The sequence below is a fragment of the Mus musculus genome, chromosome 12 (genome assembly GCF_000001635.26).
Source record: "Mus musculus strain C57BL/6J chromosome 12, GRCm38.p6 C57BL/6J".
Taxonomy (NCBI): Eukaryota; Metazoa; Chordata; class Mammalia; order Rodentia; family Muridae; genus Mus; species Mus musculus.
Window position 1 is genome coordinate 44,611,027 of NC_000078.6, and position 19,930 is coordinate 44,630,956.

General features: G+C 42.2%; 1 pseudogene; it reads right to left on the reverse strand.

Annotated features, from left to right (window-relative positions):
- Nucleotides 6,869-12,228, reverse strand: Gm6125 (predicted gene 6125; annotated as a pseudogene).

The following is a 19,930-nucleotide window of genomic DNA, read 5'->3' on the forward strand; positions in this document are numbered from 1 at the left end:
AATTTTGGTGGGAAATATAGAAAAGACAACAGCTAGCCTCTGGCTGTTCTGAAAGAAGAAGAAGTACTTTCACGATGAGGCAGAAGTGTGACACTGAGGTCTCTTACTGAGTCTTTAGTTCCACTGAAGGTCCTAAGGTGAATCTTTGCAACAATGTGAATTTTAAATGGAGTCTCCCATTATTGAGGCTGATCTAGGATCCCTAGAGCTGAGGTCAGATGCTTGCTTGTTCCATATACTTGCTCTGTTGCTAAGAAAAACAGAATAAGTTGGAACGAGAGAATAAAAGGCAAAGAGTCATCTAAGAATTTTAGAGGCATTTGAGTGGCTTTAGTGTCATCTACCCATATCTGTCTAGACAATCTGATTTGAGTAAATGAGAGCATAAGAGTTTTCTGGAAATTCAACACAACTCTTTTCTTTTTGGGAAGATGCTAATCGTTTTAAAAATGACTACATTCAAATTCCATGGTTGATCTTGTGACAGACTGATTATACTCAGAAGGCATCGTTGTCCCTGTGCAACGCTGACTGCACTCAGAGCCAAGGCTAAGCCCATGGCGGACTGACTGTGCTCAGAGGCCATGATTATCCCTGTGACGGACTGAGTATACTCAGAGGTCAGGGATGATCCTTTGACAGGTCTACCTCTTTGTTCAGTCAACAATTCTTTTTTTTTTTTCTTAAAAATATCTCCCATCTGACAACACTCCTTCCCTCCTTCCTCAATCCAATCTTAGCAATTAAGTTGTTAGGCCATTGTAGCATGGAGATAGATACCCTGGGACAGAGTGAAGATTAAAAGGAGACTGGGACTATGATAACCTATTTGTGATGATACAACATCAATTTTTGCAATCCCAACCATTACTTCAAAGTTCATTATAAAGCTGGAGGAATATATGTCAACTTGGGGTAAAATCACTGAAAATACATATTAGAGAAATCACATATTTAAAAGGTGTAAAATGAACTTCACCTATCATGTATGTATTTGTGTATGTGTTCCTGTGTGTAAACTCAACTCCAAGTGGATTAAGGACCTTAATGTAAAACCAGATACACTGAACCTAATAGAAGAGAAAGTGGGAAAGAGCCTCGAACTCATTGGCACAGGGGAAAATTTTCTGAACAGAGCACCAGTAGCCCAGGCTCTAAGATCACATTTATATGCAAGTGTCTGTCTGTCTGCCTGTCTGTCTGTATGTATGTAACCATAAGAGAGTAAATATGGGTTATTTGGGTTGCTGTCTAACATATGAAAATCCATCAACATAATCTACCATATAATCAAACTGACGGAAAAAAATCGCATGATCATCTCATTAGATGCTGAAAAACTCCTTGACAAAATCCAAAGCCCCTTCATGTTAAAAATTCGAGAGATCAAGGATACAAGGAACACACCTAAACATAATAAAAGCAATATACAGCAAGCCATCAAACTAAATGGAGAGAAACTTAAAACAATTGTATTAAAAGTAGGAACAAGACAAGGCTACCCACTCTTTCCCTACGTATTCAGTATAGTACTTGAAGTTCTAGGCAGAGAAATAAAACCACTAATGGATATCAAAGGAATACAAACTGGAAAAGAAGAAGTAAAAATATTGCTATTTGAAGATTATAAGATAGTATACATAAAGGACAGCAAAAATTCTACCAGAGAACTTCTACAGCTGATAAATACCTTTAGCAAAATGGCTGAATACAAACTTGACTCAAAGAAATCAGTAGCCCTCCTTTATACAAATGATAAATGGGTTGAGAAAGAAATTAGGGACTCAACATCCATTATAATAGCCACTAATAATATAAAATATCTTTGCAAATTGTATCTTATATCTCGGGTATACTAAGTTTCTGGGCTAATATCCACTTATCAGTGAGTACATATCATTTGAGTTCTTTTGTGATTGTGTTACCTCACTCAGGACGATGCCCTCCAAGTCCATCCATTTGCCTAGGAACTTCATAAATTCATTCTTTTTAATAGCTGAGTAGTACTCCATTGTGCAAATGTACCAAATTTTCTGTATCCATTCCTCTGTTGAGGGGCATCTGGGTTCTTTCCAGCTTCTGGCTATTATAAATAAGGCTGCTATGAACATAGTGGAGCATGTGTCCTTCTTACCGGTTGGGACATCTTCTGGATATATGCCCAGGAGAGGTATTGCGGGATCCTCCGGTAGTACTATGTCCAATTTTCTGAGGAACCGCCAGACTGATTTCCAGAGTGGTTGTGCAAGCTTGCAATCCCACCAACAATGGAGGAGTTTTCCTCTTTCTCCACATCCTCGCCAGCATCTGCTGTCACCTGAATTTTTGATCTTAGCCATTCTGACTGGTGTGAGTATACTTAGTATACCCGAGATATAAGATGCAATTTGCAAAACACATGAAACTGAAGAAGAACGAACACCAAAGTGTGGACACTTTGCCCCTTCTTAGAATTGGAAACAATCACCCATGGAAGGAGTTACAGAGACAAAATTTGGAGCTGAGACAAAAGGATGGACCATCTAGAGACTGCCATATCCAGGGATCCACCCCATAATTAGCCTCCAAACGATGACACCATTGCATACACTAGCAAGCGTTGGCTGAAAGGACCCTGATATAGCTGTCTCTTGTGAGACTAGGCTGGGGCCTAGCAAACACAGAAGTGGATGCTCACAGTCAGCTATTGGATGGAGCACAGGGCCCCCAATGGAGGAGCTAGAGAAAGTATCCAAGGAGCTAAAGAGATCTGCAACCCTGTAGGTGCAACAACATTATGAACTAACTAGTACCCCAGAGCTCTTGACTCTAGCTGCATATGTATCAAAAGATGGCCTAGTCGGCCATCACTGGAAAGAGAGGCCCATTGGACATGCAAACTTTATATGCCCCAGTACAGGGGAATGCCAGGGCCAAAAAATGGGAATGGGTGGGTAGGGAAGTGGGGGGGAGGGTATGGGGGACTTTGGGGATAGCATTCTAAATGTAATTGAGGAAAACACATAATAATAAAAAATATTTTAAAAAACTATCTTAGTGTAACTCTAACCAAGGAAAGAAAATATTTGTATGGCAGTATTTCAAGTTCCTGAAGAAAGAAATTGAGGAAGATATCAGAAGATGGAAAGATGTTCTATGCTTACAAAAAGTCATCTACAGATTCAATAGAATCACCACCAAAATTCCAACACAATTTTTATAGGCTTTGAAAGAGCAATTCTCAAATTTATACGAAAAAATAAAAAACTCTGAAAAGCCGAAACAATCCTGAACAATAGAACATCTGGAGAAATCACCTTTCCTGGCCTCAAGCTGTACCTCAGAACAATAGTGAGAAAAAAAATGCATGCTATTGGTACAGAAACAAGCATGTTGATACAAATGAAATTGATTTGAAGACCTAGAAATAAATTCACGCATCTATAGACACTTGTTTTTTTTTAATAAAGAAGCCAGAACCATACAATGAAAGAAGAAGAAGGAGAAGGGGAAGGGGAAGGGGAAGGGGAAGGGGAAGGGGAACGGGAAGGGGAAGGGAAAGGAGAAGGAGAAAGAAGAAGAAGAAGAAGAAGAAGAGGAAGAGGAAGAGGAAGAGGAGGAGGAGGAGGAAGAGGAGGAGGAAGAGGAGGAGGAAGAGGAGGAGGAAGAGGAGGAGAGGAAGAAAACATCTTCAATAAATGGTACTAGTCTAACTGGATGTATACATGTAGAAGAATAAAAATAGATCCATATTTATCAACCTGCACAAAACTCAACTCCAAGTGGATTAAGGACCTTAATGTAAAACCAGATACACTGAACCTAGTAGAAGAGAAAGTGGGAAAGAGCCTCGAACGCATTGGCACAGGGGAAAATTTTCTGAACAGAGCACCAGTAGCCCAGGCTCTAAGATCAACAATTGATAAAAGAGACCTCATGAAGGGAAAAGCCTCTGTAAGGCAAAGGACATCATTGGACAAAGGGGCAGCCTACAAGTTGGCAAAGGCTGCTTACAACCCTCCATCTGATAGAGGGCTAATAGCCAATATTTACAAGGAACTCAAGAGGATACTGTCCCTTTTGCAACTTGACTTACCTAGGAACTGCTCAGCTGTTTTTAAGGGAGGCAACTTCAGAGATGTAAAAGTGAAACTCTCTCCTCCATTGGGAACAAGATTTACTTTCTACTGCAGTAGAAAAAGGATGGGTTTTCAAATACAGTTCCACACAGGGATAGTTTTCATGTGGGTTTTTTCTCTCCTGAAGGTGACACAGTGTGCTCCTAAACTTACTGATATCTTTGCTCAGTCCTCTGTTCCTTTCCTTTTCGTAACCCCAACCCTAATCACAACCCTAAGCCTAATGACAACCCCAACCCAAATCAAAACTCTAAGTCTAAACACAACCCTAAGCCTAAACACATTCCTAGGCCTAATGTTCTTGGGCAGTGCTAGAAAAAAAATCAATAAATCAATAAATCATATGCACTCTGCTTTCTTGGAAAATCTCTCTTACAGTACATCACAGTGAGGTGCGTTAGTATAAAAAGTTCTTGTGCTTGTAAAAAATATTGCTTATTTTTCTGTGTTTTTAATGTACTTGCTTTATGTAGAAATGTACACACAGTTTTTCTGATGCAAGCAACTTCAGAATTGTAGAAGTTAAAACTGTCCACCTAGTCATAAACGGGATTTAGTTTTGATGCATTAAAATAAAATGAAGTTTGCAAATATGCTAATGTGTGATGCTCTCCATGCTCATGTCTGACATTTTGCCTAGACTTTGCTGCCAGCTTTTGTGCCCATACATCTTGCCCACATTTTTCTCCTAGAGTGTTTTCCTGACCTTTTGCCCAGACTTTTTACCAAGATTTTTTTTTACCCCAATTTTTCCTTGTTTCCAAACGTTTCAAGTAGCCCTTGTACTTGCACATTTCACCTTAATTTTTCTTCTAGATTTTTGTCTCGGCCTTTGTCCTAGGGTTTTTCTCCAATATTTTCAGAAGGATTATTGAGAGTGTTATACCCAGACATTTCTCCCGTCCCACGATCCCTTGTTTTGGGCCTATATTTTTCACCTGAAGTTTTCTCTTTGATGTTTTTTTTTTTTTTTACACATTCTTGGGGCCCAGTCTCTTCACCTGGCCTTTGTTGCTTGACTTTTTGCCTAGGTTTTGCTTCCAGCTTTTGTAGCCAGATATCTTCCTAGAGTTTTCCCCTGGATTTGTTTGTGAATTTGTCTTTCACATGTTTGGCCAGGATCCTTTGCCTGGCCTTTGTGCTTTGTTGTCTGGCTACCAGCTTTAACCCCAGGGATCCCCCCCCCCCCACACACACACACACACCACCTCCTCTTTCTCTCTCTGTCTCAAACAAGATTTTGGCTAGGCCTTTATTCCTAGGGTTTTCACCAGTCATTTTTTTATCTGGATTTTTTTGCTGTAAATAGTAGTTTCATCAGTATTTTTCACCAGGTTTTCGTGTTGGACTTCTTGCCTACACTTTGGTCCTGGTTATTGTGTCTATATGTTTGCCTTTAATTTTTCTGCTCAATATATTGTTCAAAAATACATTCACAAACTCTAAGTGAAAGGTTATGGGAAAAGTCCAGTCAAACAGGGCTGGTAAAAAAAATCCTGTTAAAACCGCAGGTTGAAAATACTAGCCAGAAAGGTCAGGCCAAAAATACAGGAGAAAATCTGGGCTAAGAAAGTAGGCACAACAGTTGTGATCAAAGTCAAGTTAAAGAAACCAGCACAAAGGCTATAGGAAAGATGCTGGGGTGGGGGTGTGGGGGATGGGTGGGGGGGGTGAAAGCCAAAACAAAAATACAGCAGAAAAATTCAGGGAAAAATATAGGCACAAGTGTTTGAAACAAATGTTTGCAAAAAGTCTGGCAGAAAACCAAATTTAAAAATTCTCAGTAAAAACTCTGGATGAGAAGGCAGGAATAAAGTGTTAGAATAAAAACTTTAGGCAAAATATCTGGCCCACAAATACAGGCATGAAAGCCAGAGCTTTTGAAGAGTTAGGTCGCAGAGGACTGGTGGAAAATTGTGCTGAAAATGCAGAGCACACATACTGGGCATGAACACTGGGCCAAAATCCAAGAAAAAAATCTGGGCAAAATATATGGGAACAAAAATGTGGAGGAAATTCTACTCAAAAATTGGGCAGAAAGGCAGGGAGACAAATCCTGGTTAAAAAGCCAGCTTAAATATTGGACAAAAGCCCAGGCCAGAAATCCAGGAGAAAAATTCAGGCCAAATATATGTGCCCAAAAGCCAAGAGGAAATGTTGGCAGGAGGTATGGGACGACAACTGGTGGAAAATCCCTCTATAAGTTCTGAGGTGAAAATGGTGAGGGAAATGTTTGGGCAAAGTCCAAAAGGAAAAATCTAGGTGAAAATCTGAGGGGAAAAATGATTGAAATGACGGCTGGGAGAAAATCTGAGCAAAAGGACGGCTGAGAAAACCCGGTGAAAAGGCCAGGTGACAACTCTGGGCCAAAAGATCAGATCAAAAAGTCAGAAGAAATTTCATGCAGAAAACATGGATCCAAATTCTGAGAGTAAAAGCTAGATGAATATGGTATACACAAAAGAGGGGTCATAAATCCCTGTAACCGTGCTGAGTGAAAAGGATGGGCAAAATGCTGAGCCAAAAATCCTGGGAAAAAATCCAACACAGGCACAGAAGGCTAGGTAAATAGACAGGGCATATAGTGCTCCTATGTACCTGCTTGTATTCTCATACTAATTATGTTTTCCCCAAAACTGTTTGCATAAGTGTCCACTCATAAGACACTGAGGAACCCTGTCTCCAGTTGTTTCTGATTGGTAAGTAAAGATGCCAATAGCTAGTGGTTAGGCAGAGCAGACTTTTATTTATTTTTTTTTTTTTAGAAAATCGCAAATAAAAAGTTTAATTTCAGAATCCAAGTTCGTCATTTATAAATACACTAAAGCACAGTCCAGGCAAACTCAGACCGAGCCCACACAGTATTTCAACACAACATTTGTTTTCTAAAAGGTCAGAGGCAATGAGTGATTTGTTTCACCCAGAATATTTAACTGATTTGAAATGAGAAAATGAAAAACTTTTTCTTTTAGACATAAGCAAAAACTTTGGAGTCTGGTAAAGAGTCTGATAGCTGATACTTCATGTTGATATCCTTGGGACTCTATAATGTCCCAGTGATGGTTGAGGCTTCCCTATCATAGGAAAAAAAAAAATCTAAATGCCTAAGGCTTTTCTCATGACTGCAATAAACAAGCGCTTTCCCTGTCAACAAGCTACCTCCTCAAAGTAGAATCTGAGCGCTATCTGGTCAAACTGGGGGGTCAGTGCATACTTCTTATGAGATAGCTTTATTGTATAGAGATGCAAAACGTAAATCAGAGGCATGGAGATTTGATCAACAGGCCATCTGTTGTATATGTGTCATATCATGCACTGGTGAAGTCCTAAGCATGACTTTAAAACCTGGATCCAATTTCAAGGGGCTCATGATAAGTGGGATATCTCTGAGTTAACTGACCGTGTAAAACCTGAATGCAACACCTGACATGGAACCGTTCTCATGACCAATTAGCCATGTGATTGACACTCCATGATATGCCCACGTTCAGTTTTGTTTTCAAATGCCTGGTTCTGTAAACAGCTTCCAGAATATTCTCTCTAGGACATACTTTTGGAGCCTGTGGTTAAGAACTGTTCAGTCAGGATGGCTTAACCTCCACCTCCTATTTACAGGTTTCATTTAACAGCCACAAAAGCTGTTTTGTTGCAATTAAAATATTTAATTAAAATACAGCACCTGATTTGTGGTTTTTACACAACTGAATAAAAACCCTACATAATAAAATTGTTTACATCTTCCTTTCATTCTAGTAAAACAGATTACTATCCCCTCAAAACAAAACAAAAAACCTTTATAGTTTTAAACCAGATCATCCTATTTCATAATTGCCAAGACTGTTTCTAGTGGGCTTCTGAAAACGCACCTTGACACCTGGCCTGAAGGAGGAGTAAGGCACATGTGGATATTATGGTGAGAACTGGCAGGTAGCCCCAGATGCCTGGTCTGGTGTCCTACATGGCCCTGCCAGGCAAGTCAGCCCTGGTACAATAGCTAGCACTCTGAAGCACGTTTCCAGTCTGGTGGCTCCATCTCTGAGTTCAATACTGAAAGCATATTAAAGGAAGATTCACTTTTAAAAAGATGAGCTTTTCAAAATGCTCCATCATGAGCCTGGGCTGGCCAAAGCTGCCAGCATCCATGGGTGTGCTGAACAGCTTTTCTGAGGGGACTGTACTTGGGGGACATCCCAGAAATCGAACTGCTAAGGTAGACAGCCCAGGCCACGATGACCGCTTTAGGTTCCAGTAGGTGAGTGGGTCACAGCTGTGTTCCAGCACCTCTTCCTCCAAATACGCAAGCACCATGTCTTCAGGTAGCTTCTCTCTCTGATCTCTCTTTATCGGTGCGAGTGACCACAGGCTCTCCTCTGTGCCAGTGTCTTTAAGTGGGGACCCTGAGTCACAGCCATTGGAGGTGGCAGTGTCCTCTGAGGTAGAATTCAGTATTTCTAGCTCCCTGATTAAGTCTTGCCTGTACTGCTCTGCCTCCTCCTCTGTGAACAGGGAAGCTTTGTAGCGAGGGTCCAGCAGTGTGGCAAAGATGTACCTGGGGTCATGGAGAGTGGCAGACAGGCGGCTTGCCATGGCTTCCTTCAGGGACTTAAGCATGGTGTCAATGCCCATGGTCTCCCCAAACAGCATCTCCACTTTTCTGCTGAGGATGTGGATCATGGGGATGACCTGGCTCAGCGTAGACATGTGGGCACTCATCTCTCGGCTTGCAGCATCAATTGGTCTCAGCACATGGCACACAGACTGCATGACCTCCCACTGGTCACAGCTGATCAATTCTCTGAAGTTACACTCAATGGATACCTCGTTAACTGCCCTCTTCTGCTCAATCAGACGTTCAAGCATGTGGAACGATGTGCTCCACTTAGACTGTACATCCTGGATCAGCTGGTGCTGTGGCAGCTCGTACTCTTTCTGCAGTTCTGCTACCTTCTCTCTTGCTCTGGGTGACCGATGGACCCGCTCACACAGCTTCCGGGCAATACTCAGTAAGTTCTGCACCATCCTCTGGCTCTTGATAGCCTCGCTCACAATCAGATTCACTGTGTGACTGAAGCACTGCACACTTGAGTGTTCACCCTCACTCAGCATCTTCCCTATGCTTGGATTGTCAGTGACAGTGATGCCAATCTGAAGGCCAATGGAAGTCACCCAGGCTTCCCACCAACACTCCAGCTGCTTCTGAATGCTATTTCCACTATAGTCACAGTCGATTTGTGAGACATCTAAAAGTGCCCAGCAATGGTGGTCCTCACAATGTGGTCGGACATCGGATGCGAAGGTGACCCAGTGAGCTGTAAGGGTCAGGTATTCACGAGTCTGGCTACTCATCCATATTCCAGAGGTGAAGTGAACTACACCACTCTCAGCTTCCTTCAGATGTGACATAATTATCTGTTTCACATTGTCATACATACCTGGGATAGCTGTTCTAGAGAAGTAGGAAAGGGAGGCTAAAGAGTACTGAGGTTTCAAGTATTCGAGCAGCCTGTTAAAGCCAACGTACAATCATTTCAGCTATGAGACTTGTGATTTTTTTGGCAACTAGATGAGAGTCATAGAACTTCTCTGTGGAGTCACGGAAAGAGGAAGGCCCTGAGAGCTCTATGCCCAGAGGCCTCCGGATGCCTGGAGAACGGGGCAGAGTGGCCTCTGAGACATCATTCTTGAGTACATGGCCATGGAACCGCTGCAGATGTCTCAGGAGACAGCTGGTGCCCAGGTTGGTGGGTTTCTTGCCCCTGCTGATGGTCCGGCCACAGTGCAGGCACACCACCTTTGTTGAGTCTGCTGAACAAATAGAAAAGTGATTTCACAGCTTTGAGGTCTTCTTGTTATTAGTAGGAAACACACCTTGATGGTTTTTTCTGACCACTGCTGGCAAGTCAGTTAATTTGGAGGAGCTTTCTGCAGAAGCCAAAGTGGCATATGGAGAGTTTGCCAAACTTGCACCCAGAAAGTCCTTCTGGTTCTCAACCACCTGAGGGTGGCGTCTGTACAGGTGTCGCATCAAACAACTGGTGCCAACATCTCCCTTCTTCCCCCGACTAATAACGCAGCTACAGTACCGGCACACTGCTTTGAGACTGTCCATGGGGGCCAGGGAAAAATGATGCCAGACTTCTGACTTTAGTCTTCTCATCACCTTCTTATTTTGCTGGAAGACAGTGCCTGATTCAAACCTGGGATTTACCGTGTCCGCTGGCTGCTTCTCTGGAGAAGACACTACAGAGGCCTCCCCCAAGTCATCAGAGGATGACAACATGGACACATCTTCCCGGGACACATCCCCAGGATTAGTGTGTGATGACAGGTCCTCAGGAAGCCTTTCTGGGGATGAGGAGGCAGAAGGGGACTCTTTGACTTGTTTGCCTGGAGACAACGATGCGGAGTTGAGATCCCCTTCTGGGGGCAGCAGGGCAGGCAGCAGGGTTGGGGGCATAGGGTACAATGGTGGGATGCCTGTGTTGCCCCCGTTCTCCTGCAGTACAATGGAGCGATGTGCTCTCCACATGTGCCTGATGAGGCAGCTTGTACCCAGGTCCTTCCCGTTTTTCCCTCTACTGAACTCATTCATACAGTGGACACAGACAGCATTGGAGCTATCGAGGGGTGACAAGTAGAAGTGCTTCCAGACGGCTGACCTCCTCCTGGACCCAGATGTGCTTTTGGGAAGAGAAAGGTTTCTGTCTGCCATGGTTTCTGAAGCGTTGTCATAATGGAGCATGGAGAGGTTGGGGGAGGAGCCTGCCAAGGCCTCCTCTCTGCTGTACTTTTCAGTGACAGACACATCAGAGGACAACTCTTCAGAAGAAACTACAGTCACAGACTCTTCCATTATTTGGTCAGGGGATGGGATCTTGGGAGCCATTTTCTGGACAAGTCTGACAGGCGAGAGCACAGTGCTAAGGTCTCCCACATCTGCAGGCTGTGGTGGAAGCAACAGAGAGGGAGGGGAAAAGGAGGACCCTGCCGATAGACTTCCATTTTCTTGAATGAGCTTGGTGGGGTGTGCCCGCCTCACATGTCTCATGAGGCAACTTGTACTCAGGTCTTTCTCATTCTTGCCCCTACTGAACTCTTTCATACAGTATGTGCAGATAGCCTTAGTGCTATCTTGAGGGGAAATAAAGAAATGCTTCCAGGCTGGAGACTTCTTCCTGGAGCTTATGTGTCGACTGGAAAGAAGGCTATGGGTCACAGCTTCCATGGCTACGTTGTACAGTGTGCTACTATACTGGGAGAAGAGTGAGCCATAGTCATCCTCACTCTCGGCAGCTAAGAACTTCCCAGAGGGCTGACAGGCACAGCTCGCTGCCCTGATGTCTGCCTGTTCATCGCTACTGTCTGTCTGTCTCGTATTCTCTGACTCACTTTTAAAGTCCACTTGTTCCAAACTGTGTTTGGAGTTTGATCATCATCTTCCTCCTCTGTTTTGAAATTTACTTTGTCAGAAACAAAATCACTGTCCCCCTTGGGACAAGTTTCTTGCTTATCCTCCATGACCAACCATAATTATCCTGGTTGCTTTATCATCCTGACATCTTACGTTAATAAAAACTGCTTATAATGTCCACTTGTGAACCCTAAAGTAGATTTTATTCACTCTTTCATAATCTCATTTTCTAGGCTGTTTACTATGGCTGACCATGAATGTCACTGGAAAGCTCACACAAGCACACTGTCACAGGGCATGGAGTGCTGTTCTGTAGGAGTACTGCAACCAAATACTTCTTGTTGTATAAACCAATGCGTGCAGCATAGACTTCTTCCTCTTCTCCAAGTCAGGAGCCCCGCCATCTTGAGGGCACACACAGTCCTTCATTTCCTATGCCCTCCTCTCAGTAGGTCAACCAGAAGTAGAAACTAAAGTATTTGAAGCCAGGTACATAAAAAGTGCAGACATGAGGTGAAGAGACAGTGACCATGACCACTTATGGTCTCCATGCTTCTAGAGCTCTGCTTCCCAGTTCTCGCTCCAAACTCTAGGCCCATCAGAGACCTGAGGCGCCGGCTCCGCGCTGCGCTGCGCGGGCCCGCGGGCTGCGGACAGCGCGACGGGGCGCGCCCATTCATTAGCCGCTTTGTCTGCGCCCCCCCCCCCCCCAGAGCAGACTTTTAAATTTCCCCAGCTGGGGACAGAGAAGAGGGAGAACCTGTCCAGAGGTTAGGCATGGCCTCCCAGTTGAGGGATGGGACCACCCACCATCTCCAAAACTTTAACCCAGAATTGCTCCTGTCTAAAGGAAATATAGGGACAAAGAGTGGAGCAGAGACTGAAGGAATGGCCATCCAGAGACTGCCCCACCTGGGGATCCATTCTATCTGCAGACACCAAACCCAGATACTGTTGCTGATGACAAGAAGTGCTTGCTGACAGGAACCTGATAGAGTTGTCTCCTGAGAGGCTTTGTCAGAGCCTGACCAGTACAGTTCCAAACCATCAGACTGAGCACAAGGTCCCCAATGGAGGAGTTAGGGGAAGGACTGAAGGAACTGAAGGGACCTTATCTGGCATCAATGGGAGGAGAGGCCCTTGGTCCTTCGAAGGCTTGATGCCCCAGTGTAGAGGAATGCTAGGGCAGTGAGGCTGGAGTGAGTGAGTGAGTGGGTGGGTGGGTGGGGAAGCACCTTCATAGAAGCAGGGTAAGGGGGGATGGAATAGGGGGTTTGCAGAGGTGAAACAGGGAAAGGAGATAATATTTGAAATGTAAGTAAATAAAATATCCAATTTTTAAAAAGTTAAAATAAAAGGAGATCCACTAACCTAGGAGGAGGAGGAAGAAGAGGAGGAGGAGGAGGGGAGGGAAAAGAGAAAGAGGAGGAGGAGGAAGAGGAGGAGAGGAGGAATCGAGAAGGGGTGGGTGGGTGGGAGAACACCCTCATAGAAGCAGGGGGAGGGAGAATGGAATAGGGGTTTCCGGAGGGGAAACCAGGAAGGGAGATAACATTTGAAATGCAAATAAATAAATAAATAAATAAATAAATAAATAAATATCTAATAAAAAATTTAAAAAAAGAAAAGAAAAGGAAATCAGAGCACAGGGAGTTTATCATTGTAACACTGCAAAAGGACACTACATTTAGGGTTAGGGTTAGGATAAGGTTTAGGGTTAGGGTAAGAATAAAAAAGGAATAGAAGAGGCAAGCAATAAAATCTGTAAGTTTAGTAGCACTCAATGTCATCTTTAAAAACACACACACAAGTGAAAAGAGCATCGCATATGCGCAGGTTTGCAAAAACCATTGCACTTCTACCGCAGAGAAATCTAGGGCAAAGTGGGCTGCTTTACTTCTACAACTCTGAAGTTGCTTATATCAGAAAAGCTATGCATAGATTCCTATGTGAAACAGGTTTGTGGAAAGCACACTGACAATAGGAGTACTTTTATAAGACAAAGAACTATGCCATACCATTGCACCTCATGTTGAAGTAATGTGAGGGAAACAGCAGTTTTTAAAAAAAGGAGCAGATCACATGCTTTTATTATTGTAATACTACAGAAGAACTTAAATGTGAGGGGTGAGAGGGTTATGGTCAATGTTAGAGAAGGGCTAAGAACAGGAAGGAGAAGACATCATAGCATAAACCTTTGTAATTTAAGCAGAACTCAATATCATCTTCAGAAAACACTAGCATAAGTGACTAAACCACAATTAATTAGTGTGTTTGAAAAAAAAAACCACTGTACTTTTACTATGGTGAAATTTAAATCCTCTTTAAAAGGACAGAAAATATTGCTCCTACAACTCCGATGTTACTTGCAAAAGAACAGCTGTGCATATGTTCCTAGGTAAGGAACAGCTGTGCATATGTTCCTAGTGCATATGTTCATATGTTCCTAGTGCATATGTGCATATGTTCCTAGGTAAAGAACAGCTGTGCATATATGTTCCTAGGTAAGGCAGATTTATTAAAAACACACTGATAACGGTTGTACATTACAAAAGCAAGAACTTTGTTATACTTATGTACTTCAAAGCTCAGTACAGAAAGAGGATTGGTGATTGCATTCCAAGGAAGTAAATCACATGCGTTCATTATTGTAGCTATGCAAAAGATATTGGGGTTGGATTGAAGGACAGGGGAAGATCAGAGCTAGGGTTAAGACAAGAAAAGAATGGGAGAATTGAGCACAAAAACCTGTAAATTCAGGAACATTTAATATCATTTTGAGACAACATGCCCACAAAGTGGAAAAAAACCACACTGTACAGATGTTTTTGCAAAAATCATTGTACTTCTACTATAGGAAAATCTAAATCCTGTTTACAGCAAAGAGGACAGTTTTACTGATACAACTCTGAAGCTGCTCTAATTAAAACAGCTGTTCATACGTCCTAGGTAAATACATTAAAAAAAAAAAACCACAATAAATATGGCAGTACTTTTACAAGAGACAGAACTTTGTTATACCAGTGCACAGCATCATTGTGAAGTACTATAAACAGAGGTCTTGGTTGTTTTCTGAGAAAGAAGCGTATATGAGGTCATTATTGTAGCAGTTCAAAAGTTGAGTTTAGGTTTGGGGTTAGTGTTAGCATTAGATATAGGGCTTGGGATAGCGTTAAGACCAAGAATGGAATAGGAATGAAGAACATACCAATCTGTAAGTTTAGCAGCATGCAATGTCATTTGTAGAAAACACATGTGAAAAAGTTAACCACCCAGGGCACCTTCAATAGGACAAAACAGGAACTCACAGAACAGGAAGAGTTTTACCAACTTCACATCTGACACGGGGCTAATATCCAAAACATATAAAGAACTCAAGAAACAAGATATCAACCAATCAAATAATCCAACTAAAAATGAGATAGAGATCTTAACAGAGAATTCTCAAAAAGGAAATCTCAAATGACTGAAAAACAGAGAAAGGTTCAACATCCTTAGCCATAAGGGAAATGCAAATCAAAACAACTCTGAGATTCCATCTGTCAAAATGGCTAAGATAAAAACCACAAGTGACAGCTCATGCTGCCTAGGACAGGAAGCAAGAAAAACACTCCTCCATTGCTGGAAGGGGTACAAACTTGTAAAGCCACTTCAGAAATAGATATGACAGTTCCTCATAAACTGATAATCATTCTACCTCAAGACCCAGCTAAACTACTTATATGTATATACCTAAAGGACAACTCATGCTATCTCAAGGACACTTGTTCAACTATGTTCACAGCAGCTTTATTGATAATAGCAAGAAACTGAAGACAACCTAGATGCCCCTCAACCAAAAAATCGATAAAAATAGATAAAAATCATGCTGAATTAGGTAAGTCAGACTCAGAAAGACAGACATGGTATATATTCACTTTCAAGTATATATTAACTGTTAAATAAGGACCATTATGCTACAATCCATAGATGCAGAGAGGCTAACTACCAAGAAGGACTCAAGGTGACGAGAAGCTCCCTAGGAAACAGAAATAGAAAAGATTTTACAAGCTGACTGAGGTCATGTGGAGATAGGAACAGGAGAAATCAGATGCACTGAGGAAGGAGATGGAAAAAGTTAATATTGGGAGAGGCAGCTGGAATTGTGAGCAACATGGAAACTTAGTGCAATTGAAGCTCCCTGACATCTATAAAGGTGACCCATACAAAGACTCCTAGTAACACGGGCATAAGGAGCCTGAACTGTCCATCTCCTGTAACCAGGGAAGGCTTCTTCCAGCGGTAGAGCTGGAGTATCAACACAGCCATAAACTTTCAACCTACAATCTGTCCTGCCTGCAAGATGTACTGGAATAATGGTGGCACAGAACACGCAGAAGGAGCAACTCAACAGAAACAGAGGGGGAGTGGATCTGAGGAAAAGAGAGGTGGAAGAGAGACTGGGAGGAGTAGACAGAGGGAAAATTGTGGTGGGATGTAATATATAAGAGAAGAATAAGTAAGTAAATAAATAAACATGAAACATAGAGGGCAAAGTGTAGTAGTTTTATGAGAGTAAGACTTTCTTAAACCAATGGACTACTGTAAAAAATACAGTTTTAAAATTGAAAGCCACTGATTAACAAAGGTGCTTGATCTTTCTTAAATGGAAAAGCTTGTAAGACAAAGGGCACTGTCATTTAGGACAAAGTGGCAGCCTAAAGACTGGGAAAGTATCTTCAACTCTAAATCTGACAGAGGGCTAATATTCAAAATTTATAAAGAACTCAAGAAGTTAGACACTAACAATGGAAATAACCCATAGAAAACAGGGGTACAGAACTAAACAGAATTCTCAAGAGAGGAATCTCAAATGACTGAGAGGTACTTAAAGAAATGTTCAACATCGTTAGTCATTAGGGAAAATGCAAATTAAAACCACTCTGAAATTCTGTCTTACACTGTGAAGAGCTCTTGGTGTCACTTTGAGGATATTGACAAGAATATTTGACATTGGGCTAGAACAAGGAAGTAGGCTCAAGATAACTACAGCCGAGGAATGTGTTCCTTATATCTTGATCATCTTGATAAGTCCCTCAATACTGTGATAATAAGCCTTTTGTTTATTCCTTGTTTGTTCCTTGACCTAGAATTGACTCTATTCTTTGAATGGCATAAAGGCAGCTGAGGACAAAAATTAAACTTGCTTCAGCACTTGCTGGAGTCATGCTGTAGTGTTGTCAAATTGTCTTTTTCTTTCATCCTCACTCTTTCCTTTGAGATCCTGTTGACTGTCTGAACAAGCTTGGTCATTACACCCATCAGAATGGCTAATATCAAAAACTCAAAAGATAGAAAGAACATGCTGGCAAGGATGTGGAGCAAGAGGAACACTTCTCCATTGCTGGTGGGAGTGTCAACTTGTACAGCCACTTTGGACATCAGTTTAGTGGCTTCTCAGAAAACTGGGTATAGTTCTATCTCAAGATCCAGCTATGCTACTCCTGGGTATATACAGAAAAGATGGCCCACAATACCACACGGAGGACCCTTGCTCAACTATGTTCATAGTAGCTTTATTTGTAATAGTCAGAAACTGAAAACAACCTAGATGTCCCTCAACTCAAGAATGGATAAAGAAAATGTGTTACATCTACACTGTTGCAGTAAATCACCTCCCAAAATATGCCCCAGCAATGAAAACACAACTCAATATTAATACATGGTATGCACCTAGATTGGGCAGATCTACCACTATACTACCATCTTCTCCATCTATGAGACCCCTTAAAACTTGCAGCTTCTCCAGGCCATTTGCTTCTGCTCTGCTTTTCTTCTTCTTCTTCTTCCTCCTCTGCATCCCCTCCTTCTTCCATTTTCTCCCCTACTTTCCTCTCTACATTCCCTTTTATCTGCCCAATCATCAGCTCTCCTTTATTTACAAATTAAGGTGGGAAGCAGGTTCACAGGAAATCACCTAAGTGCTGACTCATTCCTTGTTTGCAACCCCTCACAGGAGAAGCAAATTAACAACAAATATAATTAGCTCCAGGGCTATCAACAACATTATACAATGGGATATTATTCAGATATGAAAAGCAAAGTCACTATGGATTTTGAAGACAAATGGATGGAACTTGAGAATAACATCCTGAGTGAGGTAACTCACCCCCAAATGGACATGCATGGTGTATACTCACTTATAAGTAGATATTAGACTCAAAATACAGGATATCCATGCTATACACCACAGATCCAAAGAAGCTAAGTAAGAAGGAAGGCCCAAACAAGAATGTTTGAATCCTAGTTAGAAAAGGGAATAAAATAGTCATAGGAGGCAGATGAAGGGAAGGATCTGAGTAGAAGAAGGGATGGAAAGGGGGATGGGGATTTCATAATCAGGTGTGGGGAGAGACTGGGGAGATGGCCAGATGGCCAGATGGCCACGAGAATGAACAAAAATCTTCAGCTGACAGGGGTGGGGAGCATCTCTAGGATATGCCAGAGATCTGGGACACATGAGGCTCCCAAGATTTAATGGGGGTGATCTTAGCTGAGACTCACAGCAGCGGAGATATGGAAGCTGGTAGGGCTACCTCCTATAGCCAGATATGAACCCCAGTGAAGCAATAGAGACACCAACCAAGCCACAAAACTTTTGACCCAAAATTTATCCTATTTACGAGAAATATAGGGATGGGAGATGGAGCAAAGACTGAGGGCATGACCGAGCAATCAATAACTGGTTCAACATGAGACCCATTTCACGGACAAACACCAATCCCTGACTCTGTTATTTTTGCAGATAAGAGCCTAGCATAAATGTCCCCTGAGAGGCTCCACCCAGCAGTGGATTCAGATGGATGCAGACACTCACAGATAAACAGTGGTTTGAGCTTGGGGACTTTTATGGAAGAGTTCAGGGAAGGATATTGGGCCGCAAATGGGATAGGAGCTTTACAAGAAGACCAACAAAGTCAACTAACCTGGACCCTTGGGGTCTCTCAGAGATGATACTGAAACACCAACCTAAGACCATACACAGGCTGGACCTAAGCCACTGCACATATGTAGAAGATATGCAGTTCCATCTTTACATGTGTCCCAAACAACTGGAATGGGGGGCTATCCTAAAGCTGTTGCCTGTAAATGGGATATATTCTTCTAGCTGGTCTGCTTTGTCTGGCCTTAGTGGAAGAGGATGCACCTAGCTCTACAGAGAGTTGATGTGCCAGGGTGTGGGGATGCCCAGAAGTCCTTCACTCTCTTAGATAAGAAGAGGAGTGGGAGTGGCAGAGGGACTATGAGAAGGGGGACAGAAGGGGGGGGACAGAAGGGAGGGGCAGAAGGGGGCAGTGATTGGGAAGTAAAATGAGTGATTAATAAAAGAAGGAAAAGAAGAAAAAGAAATATAGTTGAAATTAGATTTAATGTTTATGATGCTACTCTGAAAATAGAAGTATTTTCTAGTAGTTTTAAGAAAAGTCAAAATGTCAGATGTTTTAGTTGTGGTAAGCAAGGTTATTTGACAAGGGATTGCAGGTAAGGTATTTCTAGAAAACAGTATTTTCTCTAGAGATAATTCAAAAAGAAGGCCCCAGGCTTCGGGAGTATGCAGAAGGTGTGGCAAAGGTCAGCATTGGACTAATACAGACCAACAAGGAACAGACAGGAACCCTTTCCCATCAGGAAATGCCCTAGGTGACCTACTGAAGGCTCCTGTACCAAATTTGATTCAATTATTCCCTGCCAGCGTTGGAGAAACTCATCCACAGATTCAAAGATTTAATTCCTATTATTGAAAACAACACTGGATGTAATTAGGACAGAACAGCTTCAGTAGATAAAAGAAAAATTTTAGGAGAGACCAGAAAAGAAGTATTTTGGCAAGCTTATAAATGATGAGAGAATAAAACTAAAAGTACAAATAAATGGCATTGAAATTGAAGGATTAATAGATACAGGAGCAGATAGAACAATAATTTCACTAAAATCATGGCATTCAGATGTGCTTCTTCAGGAAGTAAATATTCAACCTCTAGGGATTTGAACCTTTATCTCAAGTGAAACAAAGTATAAGATGGGCTGAATGTATAGGGCCAGAAGGACAAATAGGAAAATTAAAGCCATATGTGGCTACTTTGGGGGATGTTATTTGTTGCAGCAATGGGAAACACAGATTAACATTCCTTCAATCTGAGAAACAAACCATACAATAAAGAATGCTTCTGAGAGGAAATATTAAAAGGTATAGGAAGAATGAGTCTGTGGCCCATAATTGGTCATGCATGTGCAACAACTGCACTCACATTTTACAGCCTTAAGATCCATCTGATACATGGAGAAAACCAATAACAGAGAGCATGGCCCAGCCAGCCAATCAGATGGTACCAGCAACAAGGGGGCAGAGACATCATTGACA